The 12,223-nt window shown below is 44.8% G+C and overlaps 1 pseudogene; it reads right to left on the bottom strand.

Moving 5' to 3' along the window:
• Positions 1 to 805: 805 nt before the first annotated feature.
• LOC138083311 (pregnancy-associated glycoprotein 1-like) lies at positions 806 to 10,483 on the bottom strand (annotated as a pseudogene).
• Between the last annotated feature and the right edge of the window lie 1,740 nt (positions 10,484 to 12,223).

Genomic DNA, 12,223 nt, shown 5'->3' with positions numbered 1-12,223 from the left:
TCTATTTCATTACCCCTTATAATTCCTCTGAATGAGGAGATGATGGAGTTGGTGAGTCATCACAAATTCTTCCATGGCCTAGACCATCTGCCAGTCGCTGTCCTTGGGATTGCCTCTCCCCAGCTTCGGTCATGTAGTTCTGGAGGAAATTGACAATCATGTGTGCTGCTGGGTCAGGGCCAAAGACCATGTAAAGCCAGTCATAAGACCACATGTCCCTGCCATGATGGCTGATCTGGGGCTGTACACGTGCTCTGAGGTGGAACATCCAGAGAATACCCTTGAATTCTGATGTCTGCAAACTTCTTTCTTTAGTAGATGATGCCTTTGGGATTTAAAACCCTAGGGCAGGTAGCTTGGAATCCCTCACTAGGTGTAGAAGCCTTAAGAAAGAAAGTTGTGAGGCTAAGACCATTAAAGAAAACCAAAAGGAAAGATCGAGGGTGAGAGAGAATTGATGACTTCTGATTTCTTGGGTCCAGTACAGAGATCTTTGTATTTGCTCTGATTCTTGTGTCCTGGATTCCCAGAATCATTTCAATGAGTCTCCCTTTTCCTTGAAGCCAGTGGAGTAGGGATCCTCTCAATTTTGATTCAGACTTGGTTCTAAATCCTTTACTCCCAGACACAAACAGAGGCAACCATTTGTTTCAGCACCATTAAGAGTGAAACCCTTTATTCTTTACTGAGACTAGGGTGTGAAGACCACCAAATACAGTTCACGAGTTCCTGAGCAGAAGTACCCAAAGTGTGAGTGGGTGTGAGTTAGGAGTGACCTTACTGATTCCTGAACCACTCCAAGCAATTACACTGCCGGTGCCAGGCCAATCCTGTCATTTCTTCGATCAAAGACTGAGAAATACAGCCTCAGGAAGACCTCACCCAGGATCCAGGTCTCTGTAGATGGACTCAATCTGTTCTCTTGAAAGGTGGTATGGCAGTGGCCTCATCATCCTGGGGGAGTCAGAGACACACACCAATCAGCATGAGCCCTTACCTGTGATGCCTCCCAATATCCAGACCCAGCACAAATCTTTGTTTTATTTCCCTCTTTTGGTAAGAATCAAGGGGTTTTCTCAGCAGCAGGGGATAAGAGAGTTCACTGAAAACCAAAGAGGGCCAAGATATGAGGTTGCCATGAGGAAGGGCATGGTGAGTGGAGGACTGGGAGTTGGGGAAACAGAGGAATGAAAAACAACAAAGTCCTACTGTAGAGCATAAGGAACTATATTCAATATTCAGTGATAAATCACATGAAAAAGAATAAGAAAATATATATATTTATGTGTATAACTGAGTCACACTGCTGTGCAGTAGAACTTAACACAACAATGAAGATTAGCCACGCTTCAATATAATTATTTAGAAAAGAACGAGTGTGTCCATAGTTCTCCTCACTCCCTGTTTCTTTTCTTCTCACTCCTGCTCCTTGTTTTCTCTGCAGAGAATGCTAGTTCTCCTCCTGCCTCCCCACAATCTGTACTTTCTTTAAAAACTTTATTTTGTATTGGAGTATAGCTGGTTAACAATATTCTGAGTTTCAGGTGGACAGTTAAGGGACTCAACCGTATGTATTTGTGTATCTTGGTCCCAAAGACACCCCTCCCATCCTGGCTGTCTTATAACTGAGTGGAGTTCCCTGTGCTACACAGCAACTCATTGTTGGTATTCCATCTTAAATAGAGTAGTGCCCATGATACTTTATTGAAGACTAAACTCAGGAACTCTGAGAAGCCTCCCTCAGCCCAGACTCACCCTCTTTAGCAACTCCAGGCTTGGGTGGGTAACTTACTCTGGTTCCCCATTCCTACTGGTCAGTCCATAGCCCTCATCACCCCTAGTAAGTCCCCAGTGCCCCAGTGCAGACCACCTTGACATGCCATTTGCATGGAATCCAGTACAGTTTTGTCCAGAACCAAGGAACCCTCCATATGGCTCAATGAGTTTGTGGTTTTAGAATTCCTGAAATTCCCTCTCTTCCTCAAAGCCTTCTTTGAGCCCATCAGCCTGCTCTGACGTCCCGCTGGGAGCTGACATAAAGCCTCCACTCTGTGCAGGGGCTGAGCAGTCATTGTGCACTCTTTAATCACGTTAGCATCCAACCTCCCCACAGAGGGATCGGGTACCCCAACTCACAAAGGAGGCACCTGGCAAGAGCAAGGGAAAGATTCAGCTAAGTACTAGGTTGACCATGTAATTTATCATCCAAAGCAGGAAAAGATTGAGAAGGGAAGGGAGACTGTTAACTTATGCTGGGAGAGCACACTGGGACTGTCCCCAGCCATTTTCCTTGTAACATGTGCTATTTCAGGGACTGCTAGTGCTGAATTTCATGCTCATGCACCTACGAGTTCAGATTGAATTGAAGCTCTTTGAGGACTGAGGACGTTAGTGTTCCCCTCTCCCTTACTCCCACCATGCCATATTGTGTGGCTTCTCCACATTATTTCAGAAAGACCAGCGTCCCACACTGCCCTTTACTCTCAAGTGATTGTTTTGTGGGAGGCACTGGCCCAGCCACAGGGCTCAGCAGCATCTGCAATGGTGTGGCATGGCCTCCAGAGGGCGCCCTCCTCCCAGCAGCAGCCCAACGGTTCCTGCAAGCTCCAGTTTGAGAACCAACCCTCAGTATTGTCCCCTCACCTTGAGGATGTAGGCTCGACCTGGCACTGGGTAGTTGATGCCATTGATGGTGAAGATAATAGAGGGCAGGGTATTGACCGCAGAACATAAAACGTAGTGCTGTTAGAGAGAGAGGGAGAGAGGTTGGCCATGAGATCCTTGTTGTGTGTGGAGACTGGGAGTGACCCTGGGGCATGACCCTTCACCTGGGAACCCTGTGGAGTGGTGCTGATGAGCTTCTGCATGTTATTGGCCAGGGTTCCTAGGCCTTCGATAAATGCTGCTCTGGTGTCAACAATGGCCTCGCAGCCACTAGAATAAGCAATAACCTTTCTTTTCATGGAGATGCTGAGAGATAGTAGAAGAAAGCGGGCATCAAGGTCACTGTGAGTCTCCCCAGAGTTGTCACCTTCCCGACTATCTCCTAAACAGCGCTTCATCTCTCGCCCTTTTTTCCTTTGCTCTCAATACAGAACCTTTTTTTGACATCCTCAAATGCAATACTGGAATACACTAGGATATTTTGTACCTTGACACAAGCTGGCCTTCCTTCCTAAAAGACTCCAGTCTCCTTTGACAAGCAAATTTCTTCTCATCTTCCAGATTCCACCTTAATTGTATTGTTTTTGGAAAGTCTTTCCCCCGGTGTTTATCAGTCTCCTATCTTGGTCACTCTCTGTAGACCCTTCCTCATGTCTGCTGGTGCTACTACTGCTAACTCACTTCAGTCATGTCCGACTCTGTGCAACCTCATAGAGACAGACCACAAAGCTCCGCCATCCCTGGGAATTTCCAGGCAAGAGTACTGGAGTGGGTTGCCATTGCCTTCAGGTCCTCATGTCTAGCATGTAACAATGTCACAATTTACTATGTGGGCAAGTCACTTCATGTACATCTGACTTCTTAGATGTGAGGGCGAGTTTTATTATCCTTGCCTTCCTAAAGTGCCTGGCACACAGTGGATGCCCAATGCTTGTCTGTTCAATGTGTGAATGAAGACTGAGAAAACATTAAGAAACGTCCAGAGAGCTGTATCTGGTGGGGAACAAATAACGGGTCACACAAAGAGTGACGATGAAGATTTGCAGGGGCAGAAGATTCTCATAGTAAGTGGGGAGAGGGGTTCCTCTGGGACAGGGTGTCTCCCAGCACTGCTCCTACAACCATCTGAGACCCTGAGACCCTGGCCAGGAAATACATGACTAGCCCACAGAAACGCCAAAGGAATGGTCAGCTTTTGTCTTAGAGTATCACACAGAATCTTATCAGTTATGCCTCTTGTCCTCAGGTCACTCCTGGATCCCAGCTTCCTGATTCTCTGTTATAGCCCCTGTCCCACTGTGTGCCCAAGAACGTGGGGTGTCTTTTTTATTAGTTGTTTTCATGTCTTAAGAGTTCGGTCAACCTCTCTTCACTGCTGGGTAGCTGTTTCCTAAGAAGACCAGTTTTCCCCATTTTCTCAGGACTGTCCCTGTTTTTAAAATGACATTAATCTGTACTGAGAACTTCCTATGTCCTAGGTAGCCCTGCAATGTTGATCATCTTATCATAACTCTGTTCAAGCTGAGGAAATTCTCCCTGAGTCTCTGTTCACCACACTATAGAGTCCTCTAACTATGCTTCCCACCTCAAAGGGCAATGGGTGCAGGCCTCTCCCATCTGCACAGTCCTCTCTGGTGTCTTTTAGGACCCTGGTCAGAGCCCTGGTCAGAATGCCTGGGGATTATGAACCCATGGCTTGTTTGTATATTTATATGCTTGCGTGTTTGTTTGTATATGTGTTTGCATGTGTCTCTGTGTGTGCTTGTGGGTCTCTGACTAGCTATGCATGTTTTAATGTGTTGATGTGTATGTTTACATGTGTCTGCTTATGTGTTTCCATGTGTCTGTGTGTCTGTCTGTCGTTGTGGGTGGTGTATATGTCTGTGTGACTGTGTGTCTGAGAATGCATTTGTGTGTGTGTCTGCCTGTGTCCATGTACAGTAGCGGGAGCATCACTTGGGCTGACCCTCAGAGGGAGAGGCTTACCGGTCCATGTGTACAATCCAGTCACCCACTTGGATCAACTGTACCCAGTTGAGCTCTCCCTCGTAGTAGCAGTGGTCTACCCCACCAAACATCACCACACTGCCCTCCCGCTCATCTCTGTAGAGCAAACAGAGGGGTGGATCCTTGGAGGACAGTAACAACAGCACTGTCTGAGAGCTGCGCTTGTCCATCCATCAAGGCCCTAATAAGATCCCCATGTACAGATGCAGAAATCGAGTCTAGGAGAGATTGAGATCCACACTGAGGTCTGTTACTGGATTATGAGTGGAACAGAGGAGGTTAGAAGTTGAATCACTTGTCTGGGTTCCACCCAACTATGTCTTCTGAAGAACCCCTGGACCTCCAGTGCCCTGAGTGCTCAGACACCATCAGAGGACAGGATGCTGAAACATTTTGGCTTTCCCCTTGTCCACCTTGTCATTTTTCAAGAAAATCAAAGCCTTGGACTTCTAAGGGTGTGGGTTCAGCTCACCCAGAGTTGGCTCCGATGGCCTGTGATCTCTACTGTCCAAAGGGCCCCACACTTAGAAGAGACCCCACCTCTGCTCTCCCTGTCTTGAAATACCTCATATTTCTTGAACAAGGGGTCCCATACTTTTATGTCCCACCCTTTCGTTTCTCACTGGCTCCTACAAATTGGGTAGGTGGTCCTGGGCTCCCAGTGAAATGCTAATGAGGAAGGAAAGATATCCACCATTATTCTCCTTCCTTCCTTATCAAATTCATAAGCAAATCCTCATGCCTTTTCTTTTAACTTGTTCCCATTTGCCTTACATTAGCCTTCCTCCTCACTCACCCACCTAGACCAAGTTACTGGTCTTGAGCCCAGAAGAAAGGTTGTGTTCCAATAAAATTTTATTTATAAAAGCCAGAGGTGAAGCCAGGTAGGGTCCTAGGGCCATAGTTTTCCTGGGTTAGATTATCCCTCAGGATACTTCTTTATCAAGTGTTCTCTAATTTTTGTGCAACTGAAAGCATCTTACAGCTAATTTGGAGAAAAGTATTGTAAATCTCAGACTTAGTTGCTCAAGTAGAAGGGAAAAACAGGCTCAGAAATGGCACCTTGATTCTTCAGCTTGTCAAATATGGGGATGGCTCCAGAGAAGGATATGTTGGGGTAGTTCAAGCCAAAGACACCATAAAAATTATATCCTCAAACCCATATTCCGCCATTTTTGGAACGAACGGCTTGTCAGTACTTACAAGGTCCCCAATCTGTGGGAGGGAAAAGTGTTCCCACTTACAGATACATGAAGTGGGGCCAGGACTGGGCTAGGGTGCATTGCCATTAGATTCTCAGAGAAGAATTCAGGCTGGGCTCTGTCTTCGGTGGCTGGCAGACGGTTAGATGAAGCTGGCGGGAGTGGGGGTTGGGTTCCATTTGAGAGAGGCTGTGAATTTTATAACATCTGCCCCTCTGAAAAACACCACCTGAGTGAGTCAAATTGGCTTCCTGGCTTCTGTACAGGTGGGGCAACCAAGAATCAGGTTTGGTCCCATTGGTGCCACCTTATGGACAAAACAGTAAAGAGCAAGATAGCCTTCCCTTTGGCAGCACTGTGACCCAATGACAGGATTCTGCATTTGTCCAGGAAGACAGAAGCTGAAAACACAATCTTGCTTGCAGGGTTCTATGAAATTACTGCCTGGGGAATTCACTTTTTGGGAGATGTGTATATTTCTGTGACTGTGTATGAGAGGGGGAGGGGGGAACTACTCAAATATTTTGGAGGAGGCAGGCCATAGATTTATAACACTCTCAAGGGTCCTCTAGAGTGAGAACTCATTTCTTAGGCCCCTTGAATTCTCAGGCCTCCAGTTTCCCATTCTGGATACCTGAAGCCCTTGACTGGCCCCAGGGTCCCCAGATCAGTTTTATCCTGTCCCCAAACACCCCACAGCAACTTCAGTCCTGAAATGCCAGCCTAACTCCAACTCTTACCACATGTGTGCCCTCAGCAAGACCCTTACTGTCTGCACCTCCGTTTCCTCATATGTCTCATGAGCTAATCAGAGTAACTGCTGTGTGAGGATGTTGCAGGATTAAACCACTTATCACCTGAAAGTGCCTGCAACAGTCTGTGAATATAAAAGTGGGTGCTTTTGTGCCTTCTTCTCGCTCCCAGCAAAAAGAACCGTGAACTGCTCATGGGCAGAGGAGCTGCAAGTCCAACCTCAAGCCACTGTCTGGGTTAGCTAATTTGTTTGCTCGTGTGTCACAATGGGCACTGCCTCTCCAGAGACATGATCCTGGGAATAAGATGGCCAATATCTATGGGAGTTAGGCTAGGAAGGGTCCTGCCAGATGGTCCTGCATCTGTTTTGCAAACAGTGGTCACTAAATAGCCAGGCCTGACTCAGCATTTGTTACACTGTTACCCGAACTGTGTCATGAGCAACAACTCCTTTCATTCTCCCAGATCCATAGGTGATGCTGAAGGTCTTATTGATAAGCCAGAAGGTGGACGAATGAAGATGTTTGAACCTAACCTGTGTAGTTGCAGACACAAAAGATGAGTGTCATCAGGTGCCAAGGGTCGAAACAGGGAGGCAGGGTAAGTGAAGGTTGGTCTGGGTAGGGGATGTCTGTACTCACAACAGGCTGGACTGGTGCAAAAGATGGAGGGCACCCACAACTCAGATGAGCCTGTGTCAAATATAACCTGGAATCCCTGAGGGGGTGTTCCTATGGTGATGTTACCCACGTAGAGTATCTACAGGGAAAAGGAGGGAGTGGGTTAGTGCAGAACTGGCTACCCTCTACTCCCACACAGATGCCTCCCTTTGGGTGTCAAATATCTCTTGAGATCACTTTCTAACATCCGTGAAGCTTACAGACTTTGGTCACAGACATATCTGCATTTGATATATTTTTTCCTGTGCTACATTTCATGCAGGATATTGACTCTATGACCAGGCATTTAAGTGGTATCTCCTGCATGGGAAGCCCAGAGGCATAACCACTGGGCCTCCAGGACGGCTGGACACCCAGGGAAGTTCTGGTGCCTTCATTTGAGCAGCTCTGTAGTCTCTTCAAACCCAGCCTTAGCACCCACTTCTCCAGGAGGTCCTTCTTGATCAACCCCAGCCACTCCCTCTAACCTCAGACCACATTCAATCAACACCACACAGGTGACCCTTTCATTTGACATGTATTTACTCTTTGCCTATCTCTCAGGCTGGCATGGGCATTTTTGAAGACAAAATAAGCCCTTCATCTAATCTAAAAACAGTAACCATGGTGATTCTTACGGCCATACACAGAATACAGGTTCAGTAACTTTTTACTGCTATTGTACTTGCATCTGTGGAAACTGAATTCCTCTGCCTCGGGATTCACAATTGCTTTGCAGTTGGTTCTACCTTTTGATCAGTGATGGTTCACTCTTCATCTGTAACTGAATGGCTCACATAGTTCAGAAGGAACAGTCGACCTCAAACTAATGACACATCTTTGACACAAAAATGGAATTTACCTGCCACCTGGTAATTTCCAGGCCCAGTCACAAAGACCAACAGTTGAGGATGAGAGTGCTCTCTCCTCTGCTTGGGGTCCCGGTTTTCCAGTGTCTCTGTTTCCTGGAGGAACCCCAACCCCAACATCCTACCTGGCACCTCCAGATGAGCCCCAGTGCTAAGCTGGAGCACCAGGGGGCGCTGTGGAGTACCATCCTCACAAAATATGCAGAGTACATCATGAGAAACGCTGGGCTGGAAGAAGCACAAGCTGAAATCAAAATTGCCGGGAGAAATATCAATAACCTCAGATATGCAGATGACACCACCCTTATGCCAGAAAGTGAAGAGGAACTAAAAATCTTCTTGATGAAAGTGAAAGACGAGAGTGAAAAAGTTGACTTAAAGCTCAACATTCAGAGAAAGAAGATAATGGCATCTGGTCCCAACATTTCATGGGAAATAGATGGGGAAACAGTGTCAGACTTTATTTTTTTGGGCTTCAGAATCACTGCAGATGGTGATTGCAGCCATGAAATTAAAAGACACTTACTCCTTGAAAGAAAAGTTATGACCAACCTAGATAGCATATTGAAAAGCAGAGACATTACTTTGCCAACAAAGGTCCATGTAGTCAAGGCTATGGTTTTTCCAGTGGTCATGTATGGATGTGAGAGTTGAACTGTGAAGAAAGCTGAGCGCTGAAGAATTGATGATTTTGAACTGTGATGTTGGAGAAGATTCTTGAGAGTCCTTTGGACTGCAAGGAGATCCAACCAGTCCATTCTGAAGGAGATCAGCCCTGGGATTTCTTTGGAAGGAATGTTGCTAAAGCTGAAACTCCAGTACTTTGGCCACCTCATGCGAAGTGTTGACTCATTGGAAAAGACTCTGATGCTGGGAGGGATTGGGGCAGGAGGAGAAGGGGACGACAGAGGATGAGATGGCTGGATAGCATCACTGACTCGATGGACGTGAGTCTGAGTGAACTCTGGGAGTTGGTGATGGACAAGGAGGCCTGGCGTGCTGCGATTCATGGGGTCACAAAGAGTCAGACACGACTGAGCGACTGAACTGAACTGATGATGTTCCTCAGCTGGTGAATAGTTAGTTTGAGCTACAAAATAAAATCTGGCACAGTCTGTAAGCATGCTCTTTCAGTAAATTGTTCAGCATGTCTTTTGCACTGAAGGTGTTTCTCATGGTCTCTACTCTCCTTAGAGGTATTCTTTCACTGAACATTTGACAAAGAAAACAAAGAAGTTACTACAACTAGCTGTCAGTGTTAAGGTATAACTGTCCTTGTAATGGCCCTGTATATTTTCCAATCACTTTTATGAGTGACATTATTATCAGAATTTTATCCATATACCATGGCAAAGACATAACCTTGAATACAGATTCTGTTCTGCTATCTTGGGTAAACCATATGACCATGAGGTGTCTCATTCTCCCCTTTGGTAAAATGATGAAATGTAACATTACAAATCCTCCAAATAGGATATCTTGGGGAAAAGTGAAATGATGGATATAAGGTTTCTGATAAATAGGAAGTCTCAACAATGACAGCCATTAGCATCGTTGTTTGCATCCCACTCATTCCTTCTCATAGAGCCTCAAGGAAGGAGGTAGAAGAGGGACTCTTATCCTTTTTTACAAAGGAGCAATTTGAAACGCAAGAGGTTTCTGGGTTAGCTGTGGTCACACTGCTTGTCTGATATAAAACAGTGTATATAAAACAGTGTATCTTTCTCCAAGTTGAAAGAGAAGAGAGAGTTGAAAAAAGAATCCAAGATATAGGGAACAAGTAAGGGAAATTCAGAGGCTTCAGAAGGAAGTAAGAGTCAAATGAAAAATTAAAAGCAAACAACACAAAGAGATATACACTCCCAGTGACTTCCAAAGAGATGGAGAGATAAATGACAGTGATACAGAGATGCAGACATAGGCATATACACACTAAAGTAGACAGGGAAAAAAGAGGACATGTTGAATAAAATGTAGAAAAGTGCTATTCCACAGGACTACAAAGACATCTGCATAGACTGTGCACTGAACAGTTGCCAGGAGTTGCAAATTCAATAGGTCATGACATGACTGGACCCCAAGATTTGTGCAACCCAACCAGAACTTTGGAATCCACATTTCCTATAGCAAGTTACTTATCAATAAGTAAGATTTGAGGTTTAAGACTCTTAGGGAACTATTCAATTTCCTTCTAAACCTGATGGCTGGAAGAATAATCAGATGAAAAGAAAACTCCGAGAAAGGAATATGATGTGGCTTACAGTCCCCATACTTACTTGACTATGCACTCTGAGAAGGCCAAAAGCCCGAGGAACACAAGCCAGTTCATGTTTTTCCCCTGGTTCCAAGTACTCAGGGAAGTTTGGGTTCTTAGCATGTAGTGGTGACCGGGAGATCCTAGTTATATATGAACTGACCTACCCACTTTTTCCCCTTTAGGCCACTAAAAGATATGGGAAACACACACACACACACACACACACACACACACACACAGCTCTTGATAAAATCTTTACCTACATCAGTGTCCTTGACGAGTAACCTTTGAAACTTCTCAGAATACAGAGAATTGAACTGTAGTCTCTTCCTTGAAGTTTGGCTGGAAAATCAAACTAATCTGCATGGACAGCTAAGAAGACAGAGAACCTTGCCTACTTAAAGATAAAACTGCTGAGAACATCATGAAAATAGATACTAGGGCCATGCTAGACATTCATGGTTTCATATCATCTTCCTAGGCACTTCATGAGATATGCATTGCTTTCGTCATTGGAGAGGAGATTGCTAGGAGGATAAATTGTCACATGGCAAAGTGAAGACCCCAGGGGCAGCCTAGGGACATACAACTGGCTTTAGTAGTGGGTCTAATGGCAGACATCAGGGACACCTATGATGCCAGGCTGCATCAAAGATTTAGGGTAGAATTGTACTTCAGTTGCATGGTTTCAGTATTGGAAGAAATATCATATGCATCTACAAAATATTTTATAACATCCAACAAGTGTACAAGGAAGAACTGTGTGCTAGGTTCTGGGTTAAAGGCTTCAAAGACAAAGTTGATCAAGGCAAAAGTAGTCTTTATCTTAAGAGAGCTAGAAGTCTAGTTGTCACAACTCATGGCCCCAGGAGGCAGGAGATATGATACTAGGACTAGGTGGCCATGTTGAAATTTGGGCAGCACAGCCCTTACCACTGGGAGCAGCCTTTCCTCCACTTCACCCATGCTGGAAAGAAGGCCAGTTGGCCATGTTTTCAAGAGAATTGGAAGTTTGGATATTTATGCACAATTTACTGATTTTAATGTTAGCAACTAATCCCCCCACAAAAAAAAAAAAGAAAAGGTGGGAACGAAATATCCAGAGCGATGTGCTGGAATCAGCCTTCAGTCTCTGCAATTTTTTGTTTCTGGCCTACCTTGGGAGTGTAGTATGGACAGAGAGGAATTTAATTCATGATGGTTGATTTAAAAAGGGACTGATTCAAATGTACACGGGGATGACCCAGAAAGATGTTATGAGCAGGGAGGTGGGAGGGGGGTTCATGTTTGAGAACGCATGTACACCTATGGTGGATTCATGTCAATGTATGGCAAAACCAATATAGTATTGTAAAGTAAAATAAAGTAAAAATAAAAATTAAAAAAAATAAAATAAAAAGGGACTGAATGCATACTAAACATGCTGACAAATTGGAAAATACCCAGATATTAGGAAAGATTGAAGGCAGGAGCAGAAGCAGAAGAAAGGATGAGATGTTTGGATGACATCGCCAAATCAATGGACATGAGCTTGAGAAAGCTCTGGGAGTTGGTGATGGATAGGGAAGCCCGACATGCTGCAGTCTATGGCATTCAAAGAGACGGACACAACTGAAGGAATGAACTGAACTGAACAAATTGAGAACATAGACTAATAAATCTAATTTCATCAGGTTGTTGATTAACTACCTATAACAACACATTACTTAAGTGGCTTTAAAATTCAGACTTATGACTCTACATTCATAGTGGAATATCTTCTAAGAAAAAACAAAAATATTGCCCATCAAAAACAAAACCAAAGAAAACCAA

The sequence above is a fragment of the Capricornis sumatraensis genome, chromosome 8 (assembly GCF_032405125.1).
Source record: "Capricornis sumatraensis isolate serow.1 chromosome 8, serow.2, whole genome shotgun sequence".
Classification (NCBI taxonomy): domain Eukaryota; kingdom Metazoa; phylum Chordata; class Mammalia; order Artiodactyla; family Bovidae; genus Capricornis; species Capricornis sumatraensis.
The sequence above is the reverse complement of the archived record's forward strand: the minus strand, read 5'-3'. Positions and strand labels throughout refer to the sequence as shown.